The 18,081-nt window shown below is 45.1% G+C and overlaps 1 long non-coding RNA gene across 1 annotated transcript; it reads left to right on the top strand.

Moving 5' to 3' along the window:
* Nucleotides 1-58: 58 nt before the first annotated feature.
* On the top strand, nt 59-7,796 carry LOC139234125 (uncharacterized). Its single transcript, XR_011588280.1, has 2 exons — nt 59-124; nt 7,572-7,796. It is a non-coding gene; the product is annotated as an uncharacterized lncRNA (long non-coding RNA).
* The last annotated feature ends 10,285 nt before the right edge of the window (nt 7,797-18,081 follow it).

The raw sequence follows: 18,081 nt of genomic DNA, 5'->3' as shown, positions 1-18,081 counted from the left end.
CTTCATCCCTTGCTCCTATTGGCCGGCGGCAAGCAATGCTTCCGAAGCTCCCAGGGTGGGGTGGGGTGGAATTGGAAGCTGTGGTCCTGGTCTTCAATCTCCACTCAGCAACGGCCACCGGAAGGTGGGGCTGATTGTGGTGTTTGAAAATGTATGTGCTTATCGGAGGGATTACTTGCAACAATTGTTTGTGAGCTTTGGGTGGGGTGGATTGACCCATCCACCTCCATGGCACGAACCTGGTATTGCAGTACTTCCAGGAACGGTGCTTGGGCTTTTGGCTAAGGGCATTGGCGCAGGGTGATCCTTGATGTGTGCAAGGTGACCTCTGGTGTTTGTGATCTGACAAAGAATTGGGAAGATTGGCTACGAAAAAAAAACAATTGCTTGTGAGCTGGATCAGGGGCATGCCCCGTCCACTCCATGCACCGACCTGGTATTGCAATATTTCCAGGAACGGTGCAACTTCGGCTCTCGGCCTTTTGGCCTAAGATCAAACACATTGGCGCAAAGTGATCTTTGGCGTTAGAGTTGATCTGGAACGAAATTGGATTTAAAAAAAAAAACAACTGTTTGTGTCCTGTGCATGCGCGACTGGGACTCTGTCTCCCCAGCATAAGTGCGAGCATGGTCACAGTAAAGTAGGCGTAATTAAAAAAATGTAGCAACACCACATTCTATTGGTGCTTTTTATAGTCCCATTTGTTTTGAGTATTACTAGCTTCCCCTGCTTGCACTATAACCTGGTGTTGTCCTCAGTCAGGTGCAGCATAGGAAGCTGCCATGATCAGGTAAACTGACCAGCTTCTCTTTATAACTACAATTGACAGCAGGTGAATTGTTCATTAGTTACAGTATTTAAATGTAGGTTTATTAGAAAAGTACTGTTTCAGGTTCATAAGGGATTTCAGCATCGAGCTTGTCAGCCCTCCTCTTTGCTCCCTCAAGTCAAAAAGGCACAGACTTGATTGGATGTGGTGGGCAATTGGTTTAGCCATTCACTGCCAGATCTGACTCGAACACAAAACATTATCAGTTCCTCCTTTTGTCTACAAAAATTATTCCAGGATCAGTCTGAATTGCAAAAATAACCCCTGGCTACTCTTCTGCTAACTTTCTCCTTAAACCCCTCTACCCTGTCTCCAACACACTCGCCTCCAACAGCAAGTGTGAGGAACTCATGGACGACTTTATCTCAAAGATTGAGATCATCCGATCAGCTGCCTCTGTGCGTTCCCTTTCTTCACCTAGCCCTCAGGGCCAAACTTCATTTGAGGCTCCTACCTGCCCTAACCCTAAACTCTCAGCTTTCTCTAGTTTCTCTTTGATCTCCCCTCTTGATCTCTCCAAGCTCATCTTGTCCATGAGACCCACTTCCTGCTCCCTTGACCCTATTCCCACTAATCTGCTGACCACCCAACTTCCTTTTTTGGCTCCCATGTTCGCTGACATTATTAATGGTTTGCTCTCCTTGCTGTCATCACCCCCCCCCCCCTCAAAAAAAAACTCTTGACCCAACTTTGTTTGCTAGGTTATCACCCCATATCCAAACTCCCTTTCCTGTCCAAAGTGTTGTTGCCTCCCAATCTGGTTTTTGCCCCTGCCACAGTACCGAAATGGCTCTCATCAAAGTCACAAATTACATCCATTGTGAGTGTGACAAAGGTAAACTATCCCTCCTCTTCCTTCTGGACCTGTCTGCAGCCTTTGACACAGTTGACCACTCCATCCCCCTCCAATGCCTCTCCACCATCGTCCAGCTAGGTGGGAATGCACTCGCCTGGTTCATAGAAACATAGAAAATAGGTGCAGGAGCAGACCATTTGGCCCTTCGAGCCTGCACCACCATTCACTATGATCATGGCTGATCATGCAACTTCAGTACCCCACGCCGCCTTCTCTCAATACCCCCTAATCCCTTTAGCTGTAAGGGCCACATCTAACTCCGTTTTGAATATATCCAACAAACTGGACTCAACAACTTTCTGTGGTAGGGAATTCCATAGGTTCACAACTCTCTGGGTGAAAAAGTTTCTCCTCATCTCAGTCCAAGATGGCTTATCCCTTATCCTTAGACTGTGACCCCTGGTTCTGGACTTCCCCCAACATCGGAAACATTCTTCCTGCATCTAACCTGTCCCATCCCATCAGAATTTTATATGCTTCTGAGATCCCCTCTCATTCATCTAAATTCCAGTATAAGCCTAGTCGATCCAGTCTTTCTTCATATGTCAGTCCGGCCATCCCAGGAATCTGTCTGGTGAACCTTCGCTGCACTCCCTCAATAGCAAGAATGTCCTTCCTCAGATTAGGAGACCAAAACGGCACACAATACTCGAGGTGTGGTCTCACCAAGGCCCTGTACAACTGCATAAGACCTCCCTGCTCCTGTACTCAAATTCTCTCGTTATGAATACCAACATGCCATTTGCTTTCTTAACTGCCTGTTGTACCTGCATGCCTACTTTCAATGACTGATGTACCATGACACCCAGGTCTTGTTGCACCTCCCCTTTTACTAATCTGTCACCATTCAGATAATCTGCCTTCCTGTTTTTGCCACCCAAGTGGATAACCTCACACTTATCCACATTATACTGCATCTGCCATGCATTTGCCCACTCGCCTAACCTGTCCAAAGCACCCTGCAGTCTCTTGGATCCTCCTCACAGATCACACTGCCAGCCAGCTTAGTGTCATCTGCAAACTTGGGGATATTCCTTCATCCAAATCATTGATGTATAATGTAAATAGCTGGAGTCCCAGCACGGAACCTTGCGGTATCCCACTAGTCACTGCCTGCCATTCTAAAAAGGACCTGTTTATTCCCACTCTTTGCTTCCTGTCTGCCAATCAGTTCTCTATCATGTCAATGCATTACCCCCAATCCCATGTGCCTTAATTTTGCATCCTAATCTCTTGTGTGGGACCTTGTCAAAAACCTTTTGAAAGTCCAAATACATGACATCCACTGGTTCTCCCTTATCCAATCTAGTAGTTACACCCTCAAAATTTTAGAAGATTTGTCCAGCATGATTTCCCTTTCATAAATCCATGCTGACTTGGACCGATCCTGTCACTGCTTTCGAAATGTGCTGCTGTTTAATAATTGATTTCCAGCATTTTCCCCACTACCGATGTCAGGCTAACCGGTCTATAATTCCCTGTTTTCTCCCTTCCCTCCTTTTTTTAAAAAGTGGGGTTACATTAGCTACCCTCCAATCCATAGGAGCTGATTCAGAGTCCATGGAATGTTGGAAAATGACCACCAATGTATCTACTATTTCTAGTGCCACTTCCTTGAGTACTCTGGGATGCAGACTATCAGGCCCTTGGGATTTATCAGCCTTCAATCCCATCAATTTCCCTAACACCTTTTCTGACTAATAAGGATTTCCCTCAGTTCCCCCGTCTCACTCAACCCTCGGTACCCTAGTGTTTTCGGGAGGTTACTTGTGTCTTCCTTGGTGAAGACAGAACCAAAGTATTTGTTCAGTTGGTCTGCCATTTCCTTGTTCCCTATTATGAATTCACCTAATTCTGACTGCAAGGAACCTACATTTGTCTTCACTAATCTTTCTCTTCACATATTTATAGAAGCTTTTGCAGTCAGTTTTTATGTTCCCTGCAAGCTTACACTTGTACTCTCTTTTCCACCTCTCAATTAAACCCTTAGTCCTCCTCTGCTTAATTCTAAATTTCTCCCAGTCCTCAGGTTTACTGCTTTTTCTGGCCAATTTATGTGCCTCTTCCTTGGATTTAACATTATCCCTAATTTCCCTTGTTAGCCACGGTTGAGCCACCTTTTATGCCAGACGGGGATGTACAATTGTTGAAGTTCGTCCATGTGATCTTTAAATGTCTGCCATTGGCTATCTACCGTCAACCCTTTAAGTATCATTCGGCAGTATATTCTAGCCAGTTCACGTCTCATACCATCGAAGTTATCTTTAAGTTCAGGACTCTCGTCTCTGAATTAACTGTGTCACTCTCCATCTTAATGAAGAATTCTACCATATTATGGTCACTCTTCCCTGAGGGGTCTCGCACGACCAGATTGCTAATTAAATCCTCTCTCATTACACAAGACCAAGTCTAGGATGGCCTGCTCTCTAGTTGGTTCCTCAACATATTGGTCCAGAAAACCATCCCTTATGCACTCCAGGAAATTCTCCACAGTATTGCTACCAGTTTGGTTAGCCCAATCAATATGTCGATTAAAATCACCCGTGATAACTGCTGTACCTTTATTGCATGCATCCCTAATTTGCGGTTTGATGCCATTCCCAACCTCACTACTACTGTTTGGTGGTCTGTACACAACTCCCACTAATGTTTTCTGCCCTTTGGTGTTTCGCAGCTCTACCCATCTATTCCACATCATCCAAGCTAATGTCCTTCCTTACTATTGCGTTGATCTCTTTAACCAGTAACGCTACCCCACCTCCTTTGCCTTTCTGTCTATCCTTCCTGAATGTTGAATACCCCTGAATGTTGAATACCCCTGGATGTTGAGTTCCCAGCCTTGGTCACCCTGGAGCCATGTCTCCAATTACATTATATCCGTTAATAGCTATCTGCGTACCTTATTACGAATGCTGCTCGCATTGAGGCTTGGTTTTTTTTAAGCACTCTTTGTCCTTTTAGAATTATGTTCTAATGTGGCCCTTTTTGATTTTTGCCCTTGATTTCTCTGCCTTTCACTCTTACTTTTCTCCTTCCTACCTTTTGCTACTGCCCCCTTTTTACTTCCCTCTGCCTCCCTGCATAGATTCCCATCCCTCTGCCATATTAGTTTAAACCCTCCCCAAAAGCACTAGCAAACACTCCGCCTAGAACATCGGTTCCAGTCCTGTCCAGGTGCAGACCGTCCAGTTTGTACTTGTCCCACCTCCCCCAGAACCGGTTCCAATGTCCCAGGAATTTGAATCTTTTGCACCATTCCTCTATCCTGCTATTCCTGCTCTGACTAGTATGTGGTACTGGTAGCAATCCTGAGATTACTCCCCTTGAGGTCCTACTTTTTAACTTAACTCCTAGCTCCCTAAATTCAGCTTGTAGGACCTTATCCAATTTTTTACCTATATACACCACGACAGCTGGCTGTTCACCCTCCCCCTCCAGAATGCTCTGCAGCCGCTCCGAGACATCCTTGACCCTTGCACCAGGGAGGCAACATACCATCCTGGAGTTTCATTTGCGGCCGCAGAAATATTCCCCTTGCAATAGAATCCCCTATCACTATATCTCTCCCACTCTTTCCTGCCCTCCTGTGCAGCAGAGTCACCCCTGGTGCCATGAACTTGGCTGCTGCTGCCTTCCCCTGATGAGCCACCTCCCTCAACAGTATCCAAAATGGTATATCTGTTTTGGAGGGAGGTGACCGCAGGGGAGCCCTGCACTACATTCCTTCCCTTGCTCTTCCTGATGGTCACCCATTCCTTATCTGCCTGTGTAACCTTTACCTGCGGTGTGACCAGCTCACGATACGTGCTATCCACAAAGTCCTCAGCATTGCGGATGCTCCAGAGCGAATCCATGCGCAGCTCCAGTACCGCACTGCGGTCTGACAGGAGCTGCAGCTGGGGACACTTCCTGCACACATAGTAGCCATTCTTATCTATCTAATCGTAGCCAGAAAATCTCCTGCAATGGCTTCTCTTCCTAATCCTGCATCGTTACCTCTGGTGTCGCCCAAGGATCTGTCCTTGGCCCCCTCTTATTTCTCATCTATATGCTGCTCCTTGGCGATATCATCAGAAAACAGTCAGTTTCCACATGTACGCTGACGACACCCAGCTCTACCCCCTCCACCGCTTCTCAGTATCTAAATTGTCAGATTGCTTGTCCGACATCCAGTACTGGATGAGTAGAAATTTTCTCCAATTAAATATTGGGAAGCCATTATCTTTGGTCCCCGCCACAAACTGCGTTCCCTAACCCTGACTCTATCCCTCTCCATAGCATCAATTTGAGGGTGAACAAGACTGTTTGCAACCTAGGTGTCATATTTGACCCTGAAATGAATTTCCAGCCACATATCTGTAGCATAACTAAAACCACCTTTTTCCACCTTGCCCACCTCTGCCCCTGCCTCAGCTCTTCTGCTGCTGAAACCCTCATTCATGCCTTTGTTACCTCTAGACTTGACCAACACATTCCTGTCTGGCTTCTCACATTCTACACTATGTAAACTTGAGGTCATCTAAAACTCAGCAGCCCATGTCCTCACTTGCCACGCCATGATCACCCATCACCCCTGTGCTTTCTGACCTACATTGGCTCCCTGTTGAACAACACATCGATTTCAAAATTCTCATCCTTGTTTACAAATCACTCCATGGCCTTGCCCCTCCCTATCTCTGTAATCTTTTTCAGCCTCACAACCCCACAAGATTTCTGCCCTCTTGAACATCGCTCATTATAACTGCTCAACCATTGGTGGCTGTGCCTTCAGCTGTTTGGGTCCTTAGCTCTGGAATGCCCTCCCTGAACCTCTCTGCCTCTCTACCACTCTTTCCTCCTTTAAGACGCTCCATAAAACCTACCTCTTTAATTAAGCTTTTAGTCACCTGCCTTAATTTTTTCTTTTTGTGGCTCGGTGTCAAATGTATCTGTTTTGTCTTGTAACACTGCTGTGGAGCGACTTGGGATGTTTTACTACGTTAAAGGCACTATAAATAAAAAGTTGTTGTTAATTGTACAACTTTACAGAACAAATCAGCAATGACTTTCATCAATTTAAGCTATTTTCCCCCATGATCCAGTGCTCTAATCAGCACTTTGTACTTGAAAGGTGGTTCTGTTTTATGGGATAATAACCTAAAGGCAAACCTTTAAATTGGAAACTTAAAAACACTTTCTGACAGACTTCTAGATCAAATTATTCATGAAGACGAACTTAGGATAGAAAAGTTCGCGGAGGCCATTACAAAATGTCAGGGGCAACTGCAGACTATCTTCTGAGCTTCATCTAGAACCTTATAAGGGGCACAGGTGAACAATTTTTGTTTGAGTATTCTTGCTGCTTATTTGTTTGCCTTCATTTGAAAAAGGTACATTAAGCAGATATAGTTCACAATATTATCTGAATTGCATGATGCAAATAGTCTGTCCTTTGTTCTGAAGAGTCCGGGATTGTCAAGACTTCCAACAAAAGAATAAATTAATCCTTCTTTGATGCTGAGGTTGCTGATGGCTGTTGACTTGTTGCCCCGACTTTGGTTTTGAATGGCGCTAACCCAGCCATGGGCTGTTTTTCCTGCTGAGCACTATACTGTTTGCAGACATTACATTCACTTATTCATTGTGGAACTCCCCCCTCAATAGTAAAACAGTGAATCCTATGTTTTATGCCATTTTAAATGGTTTCCCTATATCCTCCAAGGCATTCGCAATATGTTTGTTTCTTCTGTAGCAGGTCCCTGTTTCAATACTCCAGAAGAGTACTGGTGTCTTTTCACATCTGAGTAGCAGGGGATCATCTTTACAGGGTTTAGCTAAATCAATATCTTTCTTGGTTAGCTGTTTCAAATATAGTTACTTTCATTTCTTCTTTTGTTTTCTCACAGACTTTGCTGCTGGGTCGACCTGAGAAAAGTGGCTTGGAAATGATCCTACCTCAAGAAGGGGATTGAGAATTTGACCTCGACTGTCATTTGATTAGCTTTCCCATCTGGGAAGTCCAGATCTTCAATATAATATTGTCATAGTCTGTTAAATGCCTTTTGAACACAATTGGGAATAGCATTTGGGTGACTTGGTTATGATCTGAAATAAAACTTCAGTAGGCTGGAGGAGCATTGACTGAAACTATTGCCTTCCATTGAGGATCAACTTCCCCAAGGAGGACAAGAAAGTGGAGCAGGTGGCCTATCCCTAACATTCTAATAGGGTCCTCCTTGATCAGTAGCCCAAAAATGTAAAAAAAAATGTTGCAATTGCAATCCATTTCTAAAGTAACTATTTGCACCTTAACTATGTTTATATGTTCATTAATTCTCAGGTGGATGAGAGTTCTAATCCCCTTTAATTGATAAAGGAGCTTAGACAAGAAGTGGAGGTCTTGCTTCAAGAAATAAATGATTGGATGGAGGAGTGTAAAATACTTTTTAAAGATCAAGCTTTGTGTACTGACCTCTGCAAGATGCCATACTATATACCTATTGGTAAAGTTCCTTCTCTCGAAGAACTGGAGGAGCTTAAAAATCACCTCGTAAGTGCAGTCAAAGAAAAGGTGTTCAATAGCTTGTTTTCAAATTAGTTTCAGTGCTTTTGAATCGAAACTAATGTATATGAACCTTGATAGCATTTGGTGCCATTTTAGAGGGGAGGAAAGAAAAGTGGAATTGCAACTGGTCTTGACTTTACCATCTAGGAACGCTTGAAGTGAAATCAAAAACATCTGACAGATGTCATTGCTGTACTTCCACCCTATCCCCCAAAGCCCTGAGAAGCTATGGCTGGTTGCAGTGTTTTTATCACTCTCCTGGGTGCGATCAGCTAAGTTTGTTAAACCTGGGTGATCTTGATCTGTGTACTGCAGTGCATAAATTCAGCTATTTGGAGGTGCAGGAGCATGTTTTCTTCTTTTGTGGAAATAGAACTTTAAGTACATTTTCTTAAAGTGCATAAGCACAATGTGTTGGACCAACTCTTTGTAGAGTTAAGTTATTTTTATTATTTTTTTTAAAGCAAACCATTTAGTAATGGGAGGGGTGCACAGACACAACTGAGGCATGTGATTTGAAGTACTTTATGATATAGGAGATCTTGGGCTCAACACAGGTGCAGGGTGTCCCTCTTGACTGCTTGAGCTGCCGAGGACACTATTTTACATGGTAGCCTGAAGGGTTCCTGGAATACCTATTCTAGGGGATTACACAGGCAGAGCAAGATGGTGAGGAAGGGAGGGGAGTGGCCATCCGTTGGGGTAGGAAGAGATGGGGTAGTGCAATAATCCCCTGCTGTTGAATTGACAGATATTTAGTGCTGCATACCTGTGACAATGTCTCCTTGGTGAGCATATTGTGACACTGTTGATTGGGGATCGAAGATGCAACAATTTGTAGCTTTGACAGTGTGGCCCAAATGGTGTGTTGCCCCTCTTGGTGCTGGGGAAAAGCATGAATGTTGTGGTTTATGTTGAACCCAATGAATTGGCAAATAGAATTAACTTGGTTTTTTTTAAAGAGAATTTTGGGAATCAAAATATATTAAAGCGGTTCTCCAGAGTAGTAATCTTAGGAAATCTCTCTTGAAAAATATATTCCAGTGAGGAGGAAAGGGTGTAAGAGAAAAGATAGCCATCTGTGGCTAACTAAAGAAATAAAGGATGGTATCCAATTTTAAAAACAAGGGCATACAAAGTGGCCTATACTAGTGGGAGGATAGAAGACTGGGAAGTTTTTAAAAGCCAGCAAAGAATGACAAAAAAAATTATTAAGAAATGGAAGACAGACTGGTCTCATCCTCTAAGGGACCAACATTTACTTTAGCCACTCTTTTCCTTTTTATATAGCTATAGGGCCCAAGTTTCCACACGATAAAAAACGGGCGCCCCTCCGAGCTGGGCGCCCGTTTTTCGCGCCTAAAACGGCGCCGGAAAAATAACTCACGATTCTGGAGAGCCCTGCAGCTCCTTGTCTGTTTGGCGTGGATTTTGTAAGTGGGAGGGGGTGGGTACTATTTAAATTAGTTTTTTTCCTGCCGGCAACGCTGCACGTGCGCGTTGGAGCGTTCACGCATGCGCAGTGTGAAGGAAACATTGGCACTCGGCCATTTTTGTAGTTCTTTGTAGCTGTTTAATTTTTGAACATTTTTTAATAAAAGCACATTGCCATCAGCACTGAGGCTTCCTGCAGCCTTCTCACTGTCTCCTTCCCCCTCCCCCCCGCTCCGCGGGAACGTCTTCCTCCCCCCCCACCCGCTGCGTTCGGGCGGGCGGGCCTGCTCTCCCTCCCTCCTGCCGTCGGGAACGGCTTCCTCCTCCCCCCCCCCCCTGCCGTCGGGAACAAACTTGTGAGGCTGGCTGAAGCACTTTCACACAAGTAGGAAGATGGTTTATTTAATCTTTTCTTGGCTTATAAATGTTTGTTCAGGTTGGATTTATTTGTATAATATTTGTATAAGTATAAATAAGGATTTATTGTAGAATGTAATGACTTCCCTCCCCCCTCCCCCCCCACCTCGTTCTGGACGCCTAATTTGTAACCTGCGCCTGATTTTTTAATGTGTAGAACAGGTTTTTTCAGTTCTACAAAAATCTTCACTTGCTCCATTCTAAGTTAGTTTGGAGTACGTTTTCACTGTGGAAACTTTCAAATCAGGCGTCAGTGGCCGGACACGCCCCCTTTTGAAGAAAAAATTCTGTTCCAAAGTCGAACTGTTCTACCTGACTAGAACTGCAGAAAAAAAAATGTGGAGAATTGCGATTTCTAAGATAGTCCGTTCTCCACCAGTTGCTCCTAATAAAAAAAAAATCGGGCGCAAATCATGTGGAAACTTGGGCCCACAGAAACTCTTGCTATCTGTTTTTATATTTCGTGCTAGTTTACTTTCAAAGTCTGTCTTCCATTTCTTAATTGTTTTTTTAGTAATGAGGAGCATGGAAATGGTGCAAACTCTGAACAAATATTTTGTATTAGTCTTTACAGTAGAGGACATTAACAATATTCTGACAGTGGATAGTCAAGGGGCTAAAGTGGGGGAGGAACTTAACACAATCATAATCACTAAGGAAATGGTACTCAGTAAGATAATGGGACTAAAGGCAGATAAATCCCCTGGACTTATGTTCTTATGACCTGATGGCTTGCATCCTAGGGTCTTAAGAGAAATAGTGGCAGGGATTGTGGATGCATTGGTTATAATTTACCAAAATTTCCTGGATTCTGGGGAGGTCTCAGCAGATTGGAAAACTGCAAATGTAATGCCCCTATTTAAAAAAAAAAAAAAGAAGGCAGACAAAAAGCAGGAAACTAATAGGCGCAGTTTCTGAGTTTTTTGAGTTTATTTTACTTTTTTGAGCTTTTCGAAGTTTTTCATGGTTACTATGGCTTGTGCTGCGTTATACACTGCCCTATACTGTTTCTGAGGTTTTCGAGTTATTTTTCTATTTTTTTGTTTTTTTGAAGTTTCTCATGGTGCATTTGGGTTGTGCTGTGTTTGACACTGCTCTACGCTGTTTCTGAGGTTGTCGAGTTATTTTTTTTTTACTTTTTTGAGTTTTTTGAAGTTTCTCATGTTCTATGTTTCTATTTTCCCTGTTGGGATTAACACAAACCCATTCTGAGGCCCGGGTGTTAGGACAGGACATGGAATTTCTTGATGTGGAATCTCCAGCATTTTAGGGAGAGGTTTAATCTGCTCGCGATCAGCTCGGTTGCATTGACTGTTTTTCGAGGGTTCAAGGTCACACGGGAATCAAAACCCTGCGTTCAATTCATACCCGACCTGGAATCCTGTCCTTGTCGTTTAAAAACAATCGCCACACCTCCCCTGCACTTGTGGCTTGATCCAACCTACACCATTTCTCCCAACACAATTTCACCCCTTCTTTAGTTCCTGTGGTCCACCTGTTTTAGCTATTACCCAATTTATCCCACTCTGTGGATGCATTAACTTTTCCTCTGTCTGTTTTCCGTATCCACCACCATCCTCCCATGGGGGTTACTCCCTTTACATTCCAGACAAACTTGTCAACCCTCTCTCACCTGTACCCTTGATGTTTACCCTTGGGCAGGACACTGATACCTCCCCAAGTTTACCCTCGGTTTGCCTGGAGTACTTGGTTGAATTTGACTCTAATCACCCTGGCCAACTCCCAGAGTGAGCATAGGCGTTTGTGCCCTTGTTGCTCTGTATCGCTCGCCTTTGAGTTACGGTGGGGCTGGTTCCTCCCATACACCCGTATGTAAGGAATGTCTTGGTGTCTCCCCAATCTCCTAATCCTGCTATAATCAGGGCCATCCACAATGTCCACCTCATCTCGTATCTCTGGCTCGATTCGCTCCTATAAAGACAAAATGAAAGAAATAACCCTGCTCTGTGAGGTGGCTCCCCCTCACAGGTCCTCCTTCAGTTATACACGTGTATATTTACATGATTTAGATCACTGCTTCCCTCTTCTTTTATCCCGATGCTTGGGCTTTCGGAGACTCGGTGGTGGAGATGGAGGAGGTGTCCAGGGCACCATCGGTCACCCTACCTGACCACTCCGCCTTACTGCTCCGTCCCTTACCTCGACATCATCATCATCCCACAGCATTGGTGGAAGGCTTACACTGATCAAACTCATTACTGTTCCTTGGGCCTTCGCCCGATTTTTACTTTTCTCTCAGCTGTACAGCTTACACTGGTTTATATGGGGCCATTTTATATGTTTTGGCAGCTGGATCACATACACCCATAGGGCTTGCCTTGTCTACAATGTTATATGGTCCTTTGTACAATGGTTCAAATGTCTCCTATTCCGGCATAATTCCTGACCATCACCTGATCCCCTACCCTCCATTCCTGTGTAACCTGGGGTTCCAGCAGCAGTTTATTCTGCTGGTGCTCTCTGCCCATACTGTTAGCTGCTTCCCAATGCAGCCCCTTCATAGTATCATACAGATCTCTGACAAAACTGTCCAGTGTGACCTATTTAACCTGCTTTTCGGTCAGGACTGGAGCTAGTATATGGGTCGGGGTCCTCATAAGTCTCCCTATCTTCAGTGCATGTGGGGAGTGTCCCGAACTCTTAGAGACTGGCTCGGTGGCTCATCAGTACTAGGGGTTGGATCTCATCCCATTTCTTCAGGGTATCTCCTATCTCCTTCCTAAGCCTCCCTTTTTTAAGGTCTGGTTTGTCCTTTCTACTAGACCTGACGATTGGGGGTTATATGCCACATGCCATTTCCCCTGTATCCCTAACAGCTTTAGGGTGGCCTGCATTACTGCTCCGGTGAAATGACACTCCCTTGATCTGATTCCACTATCGGGGGTAGTCTCCATTAAAAAAATACTTCTCGCGCCAAAATCTTTGCAGTGACCACTGCGCCGGCGCCCTACAAGGAACAGCTTCTACCCATTTTGTAATGAGATCTATTAACACCAATCAATATTTATTGCCTCTGCCTGAGGTGGGCAGTGGCCCAATGAAATCTATCTGTATGGACTGTCATGGCTCCTCTACCCTCCTTGTGTGTCCCAACGGAGCCTTTCTCCTGTGGGGGTTTGGATTGTTTGCAGCACATACCAGACAATTCTGGCAATAATCCCTTGCATCACTTCGAAGCCCGGACCACCATCGCACGGCTTCTACTCTAATCCATGCCCTGGATGTCCAACTCCTGGATCCCCATGCGCTAGCTGCAAGAATTCTTCCCTGCACTGCCCTGGCACAATCCAATTATCTATCTTGTCCCTAATCGCTGCTCTAAAGTCTTAAACAACATTCCCTGCTTTACCTCTGTCTGCAGCTCCCAAAGGTCCCACTGCAGACTTCCCGTCTATGTTGTCTCTAATCGCTGCTCTAAGGTCTGCATCTCCTAGTTTTAAACCAGGTGGCAATGGTACTTCCTTGGGCCCCTCTCTGCCTGTTACAGCCATGATCTGTCCACAGTGATATGGATCCCAAGGTGTCCCTTCTCCAGTCCCTGTTTTGACCAGTCTGTCTTCTTTCTCATTCCCTTTCCACTTGGGCTCTAAGAATGTGCTTTGACCTTTTGGATGTAGTAATCCTTTTGGGCCTTATCCATGACGTCCAAAATTATTTTTAACAAAGGAGTTGTCACAAACGGCTTCCCGTCTAAGGATTTAAACCCTCGTCTGGCCCATATGGCTAAGTACTCTGTATAGGAGTTACAAGTGAACATGGAGTCCGAAAATATCGTCTAGGGAGTTAGGAATTTGTTTGGGTGTGTGACTATGTACGCTACCGCTGCTAGCTCGACCTGCTGCGCACTTAGTGTTGGGAAGTTTTATGGCTTTCTCTATCCCTGCCTCAGCAACGTAAATCCCACAGCCTGTTTTTCTCTCTCCTTTTATTACTGAACTCGACCCATCTACATAGATGTCCCTGCCTGTCAGGTGTTCTCCTGTTTTTGAATCCCACCTCCCACACTCCTTCCACTGAACACACATGAGCTGCTCCCGGATAAACCAGGTTCGAGGCTAGCTTTGGTTCTCCGAGCCTCTCTACCTTCAGGTCTAACTGAGTAAGCTACAATGTACAGCGAGCAATCCTGTTACTGCTCACTGCTTCATCTTTCATTCTACCGTGCAGTAACATATTTGTATTGGGGTGTATATGTCCGTAGCTGTGCATCAATCGGCAATAATTTTGGCCTCCTGGCCTTGGACTCCCACAACCTTTTGAATTGTTTGATACTCATCAGGGACTGGCTGGCCCCTGTGTCTAGCTCCATTAATACTGGGATGCCATTGAGGAGCACTTTCATCAGTATCGGTGGTGTCCTGGTATATGAACTGTATACCACATGAACTCGCTGAACTTCAGCTTCCAGCGATTTTTTTTTTTTTCCCCCAACATTTATTCGGCCTCGTAGGGCTTACATCAGGCCCATCCTCCTCGTACATCAACCTGGCTGCAGGCTTCCTGCACATACGTGCCAAGTGACCGCTGACGTTAGTTTCTGCAGGTATATTGCTGATACCTGCAAGCTCTGGCTGGGTGTTTGCCTCCACACCTCCAGCATGAGCTGGACGCCCCATTGTTGGAAACAAAAGGTCCATTACCAGTCAATTGTCTCTGACTGCCTCTGTAACTGTCCTGAAGCGCACCATTAACAGGTGTTGATGGCCCGATTACTGGCTGCATTGTCCATTGCGATGGCATGAATCACCGTTCACCTAGTCATTGTCTCTGTTGAATTTCCCCCTTTGGGTTCGACTACATGCTGGGGCATGTCCGATTGCCCTTGTCTGCCTAGAGAACTGTGTGCCGCGTTAACAATGTTGACTCCCTGGTCGTTTGCCGCATTTGAGCCAAGATTTTTGTCATACATCATTCTGGTCTCTTCCTCCCCTGAGATAAATGTCTGGGCTATCAGAGCCGCCGCTTCCAAGGTCAAGTCTTTGGTCTCAATCAGTTTCCTGAAAACCCCAGCGTGCCCGATGCCCTCAATAAAAAGTCTCGCAGCATCTCCGCTCTGGGAACTTACATAGGCTCGTCAGTCGCCGGAGATCTGCCATGAAGTCTGGAACGCTTTGCCCTTCTCGCCGCCGGTGCGTGTAAAACCGGTGTCTCGCCATGTGCATGGTGCTCGCCAGTTTAAGGTTTTCCCCGATCAACTTACTGAGCTCTTCGAACATCTTGTCTGCCGGCTTCTCTGGCCTTGAAGGTCCTTCATCAGGGAGTACGTTCTGGATCCACAAACCGTCAGGAGATGATCCCTGTGTTTGTCGGCCGAATCCTGTCCCAACCATTCCTTAGTGACAAAACTTTGCTGTAGTCTCTCAATAAAGTCATCCCAATCATCACGAACACAGTATCTCTCTTCTGTGCTGCTAGTGGCCATGCTCGCGTGGTTTAAATCCCAGTTTCTCGTCGCCAATGATATGTCCTTACTATAAAGTATAAATGCACACGAGACCCATACTTGAGAGAAGGTTACTCTGTGACCAGTTACCTTTTATTACCAAGACCTCAAGTGATAAAGGTGGGTGGAGCTTCCCCTTTTTTACCTGAAAGTCCAGGTTAGGAGTGTCTCCCACAAGTTCACCCCCTTGTGGTCAATGTTCTCAAGGTGTACAACTCAGGTCAGCTTATACAATGATAGTTGAATACATGACAAACACTGCACTCAAACTGTCCCAGTCCTGGCCCCCATTTACTGCTCCCAATGCTGGTACTGTCTGTAACAACTCTTTTAACCAAATGAACATTTCCTGACAACTCTCACTCGTTCCCACTCTACTCCTTTCCTAAGAAGCCTCAACAAAGGAGCTGCCATGGCTGCATATCCCTCTATGAATTCCCTGCAGTAACTCGTTATTCCCAGGACAGACCTTACTCCAGATACGTCCTTAAGAACAGCCAGTTCCTGGACTGCCTTTCTCTTAGCTCCATCTGTGGCTCTCTCTCCTGCCTTAATGGTCAAACCTAGAAACTGCACCTCCTCTTTGCCTATTTGAGCTTTCTTGGGATTTAAAACCTGCTTCTTTCAACAAATGCAGTAACTCACTCAATAATGGCCCGTGTTCCTCTGCACTTTTGGAGAATAACAACAGGTCATCCACATATTGGACCAACTGATCTGGCTGACTAAAACCCTTTAATGCCTCGGCCATACTTTGGTGAAAGATTGAGGGACTATTTTGTGCCACGTGTTGTCCTTTTCCCCTATAAGTTGCGAGGTCAAAGAATCAGAGTAGAGTGTAAAACATACACACCCTACAGAATTGGCGACTGCGGCGTTGGGAATAGGATCGCAAACACAAAACCAGGGCAAGAATCCTGAGGGAGGCTTGGTCAAGTCTAAGGTCAGCTAGGGTAGTCGAAAGGAACTTCTCAAGGTGAATAGGGCAGCTAGGGGAGAATCAGTCTCTGACAGGCAAGAGTAGTCTCGGGCTGACTAGGGTAGCCACCGAGAAAAGAAGTCGCAGGTAGTCTGCGCAGGGGTCTGAAGGAGACCAAAAGGATCTTCTCAAGGGCAGCAAGGGCAACTGACAGAGGAAGGAAACAGTCTTGGGTAGGCTGGAGTAATCCCGGATTGACTAGAGTAGCCACCGAGAAAGCTGCAGGTAATCTGCGAAGGGGTCTCAGGGAGACCAAAGTACTCTCAAGGGTGATAAGAGTAGCCGAAGAGCTCCGGATGACTAAGGTAGCCACCAGGAGAAGTAATCGCGGGTGTTCTGCGAAAAGGTGTCTCAGGGAAGCCAGGGCAGCCAGAGGAAGTAAACAGTCTTAGATAGGCTGGAGTAATCCCGGTTGACTGGGATAGTCACCGAGAGAAGCTAACAAAGGAGTTGCGGGTAGTGCGCACAAGGGGCCTCGGAGGCCAAGGGTGATCTCAAGGGCGACTAGGGGACCAAAAGAGAAACGGTCTCTGACAGGTAGGAGTAGTCTCAGGTCGACTAGGATAGCCAAAGAGCGAAACCTGAGTAACAGGAACCGCAGGTCACTGCGAGGTAGTCTCGGGAGACCAAGGTAGTCAGGAAAAATTAGTTCATGGTCTCCTTCTGTGCTTTTTCTGAAGATTTGTAACCTTACACTTACTGAGTACCACCTCCTTAGTGATTGTGATTGTTCCAACATTTACTTTAGCCACTCTTTTCCTTTTTATATACCTGTAGAAACTCTTGCTATCTATTTTTATATTTCGTGCTAGTTTACTAGTCTATCTTCCCTCTCTCAATCATTTTTTTAGTCATTCTTTGCTGGCTTTTAAAAGCTTCCCAATCTTCTGTCCTCCCACTAGTTTTGACTACTTTGTATGCCTTTGTTTTTAATTGGATGCCATCCTTTATTTCTTTAGTTAGCCACTGATGGCTATCTTTTCTTTTACACCCTTTCCTCCTCACTGGAATATATTTTTCTTGAGAGTTGTGAAATATCTCCTTAAATGTACGGCACTGTTCATCAACTGTCCTACACTTTAATCTATTTTCCCAGTCCACTTTAGCCAACTCTGCCTTTATACCTTTGTAGTCTCCTTTATTTAATCTTAGTGCACTGGTTTGAGATCCAACTTTCTCCCCTTCCATCTGAATTTGAAATTCAATCATGCTATGATCACTCATTCCAAGGGAATCCTTTACCAGGAGATTGTTTATTAATCCTGTCTCATTACACAGGACCAGATCTAAGATAGCCTGCCCCCTGGTTGGTTCCGTTACATACTGCTCAAGGAACCCGTCCCTTATGCACTCTATGAACTCTTTCTCAAAGCTACCCTGACCAACTTGATTTATCCAATCAATATGGAGGTGAAAATCACCCAAGATTAAAGCTGTTTCCTTTCTACAAGCCCCCACTATTTCCTGGTTTATACTCCGACCAACAGAGTTGCTACTGTTAGGGGGCCTATAGACTATGCCCACCAGTGACTTTTTCCCCTTATTATTCCTTATCTC

Source organism: Pristiophorus japonicus, chromosome 2 (genome assembly GCF_044704955.1).
Source record: "Pristiophorus japonicus isolate sPriJap1 chromosome 2, sPriJap1.hap1, whole genome shotgun sequence".
NCBI lineage: Eukaryota > Metazoa > Chordata > Chondrichthyes > Pristiophoridae > Pristiophorus > Pristiophorus japonicus.
Note: the sequence above shows the minus strand (reverse complement) of the source record. Positions and strands in the feature narration are given on the sequence as shown.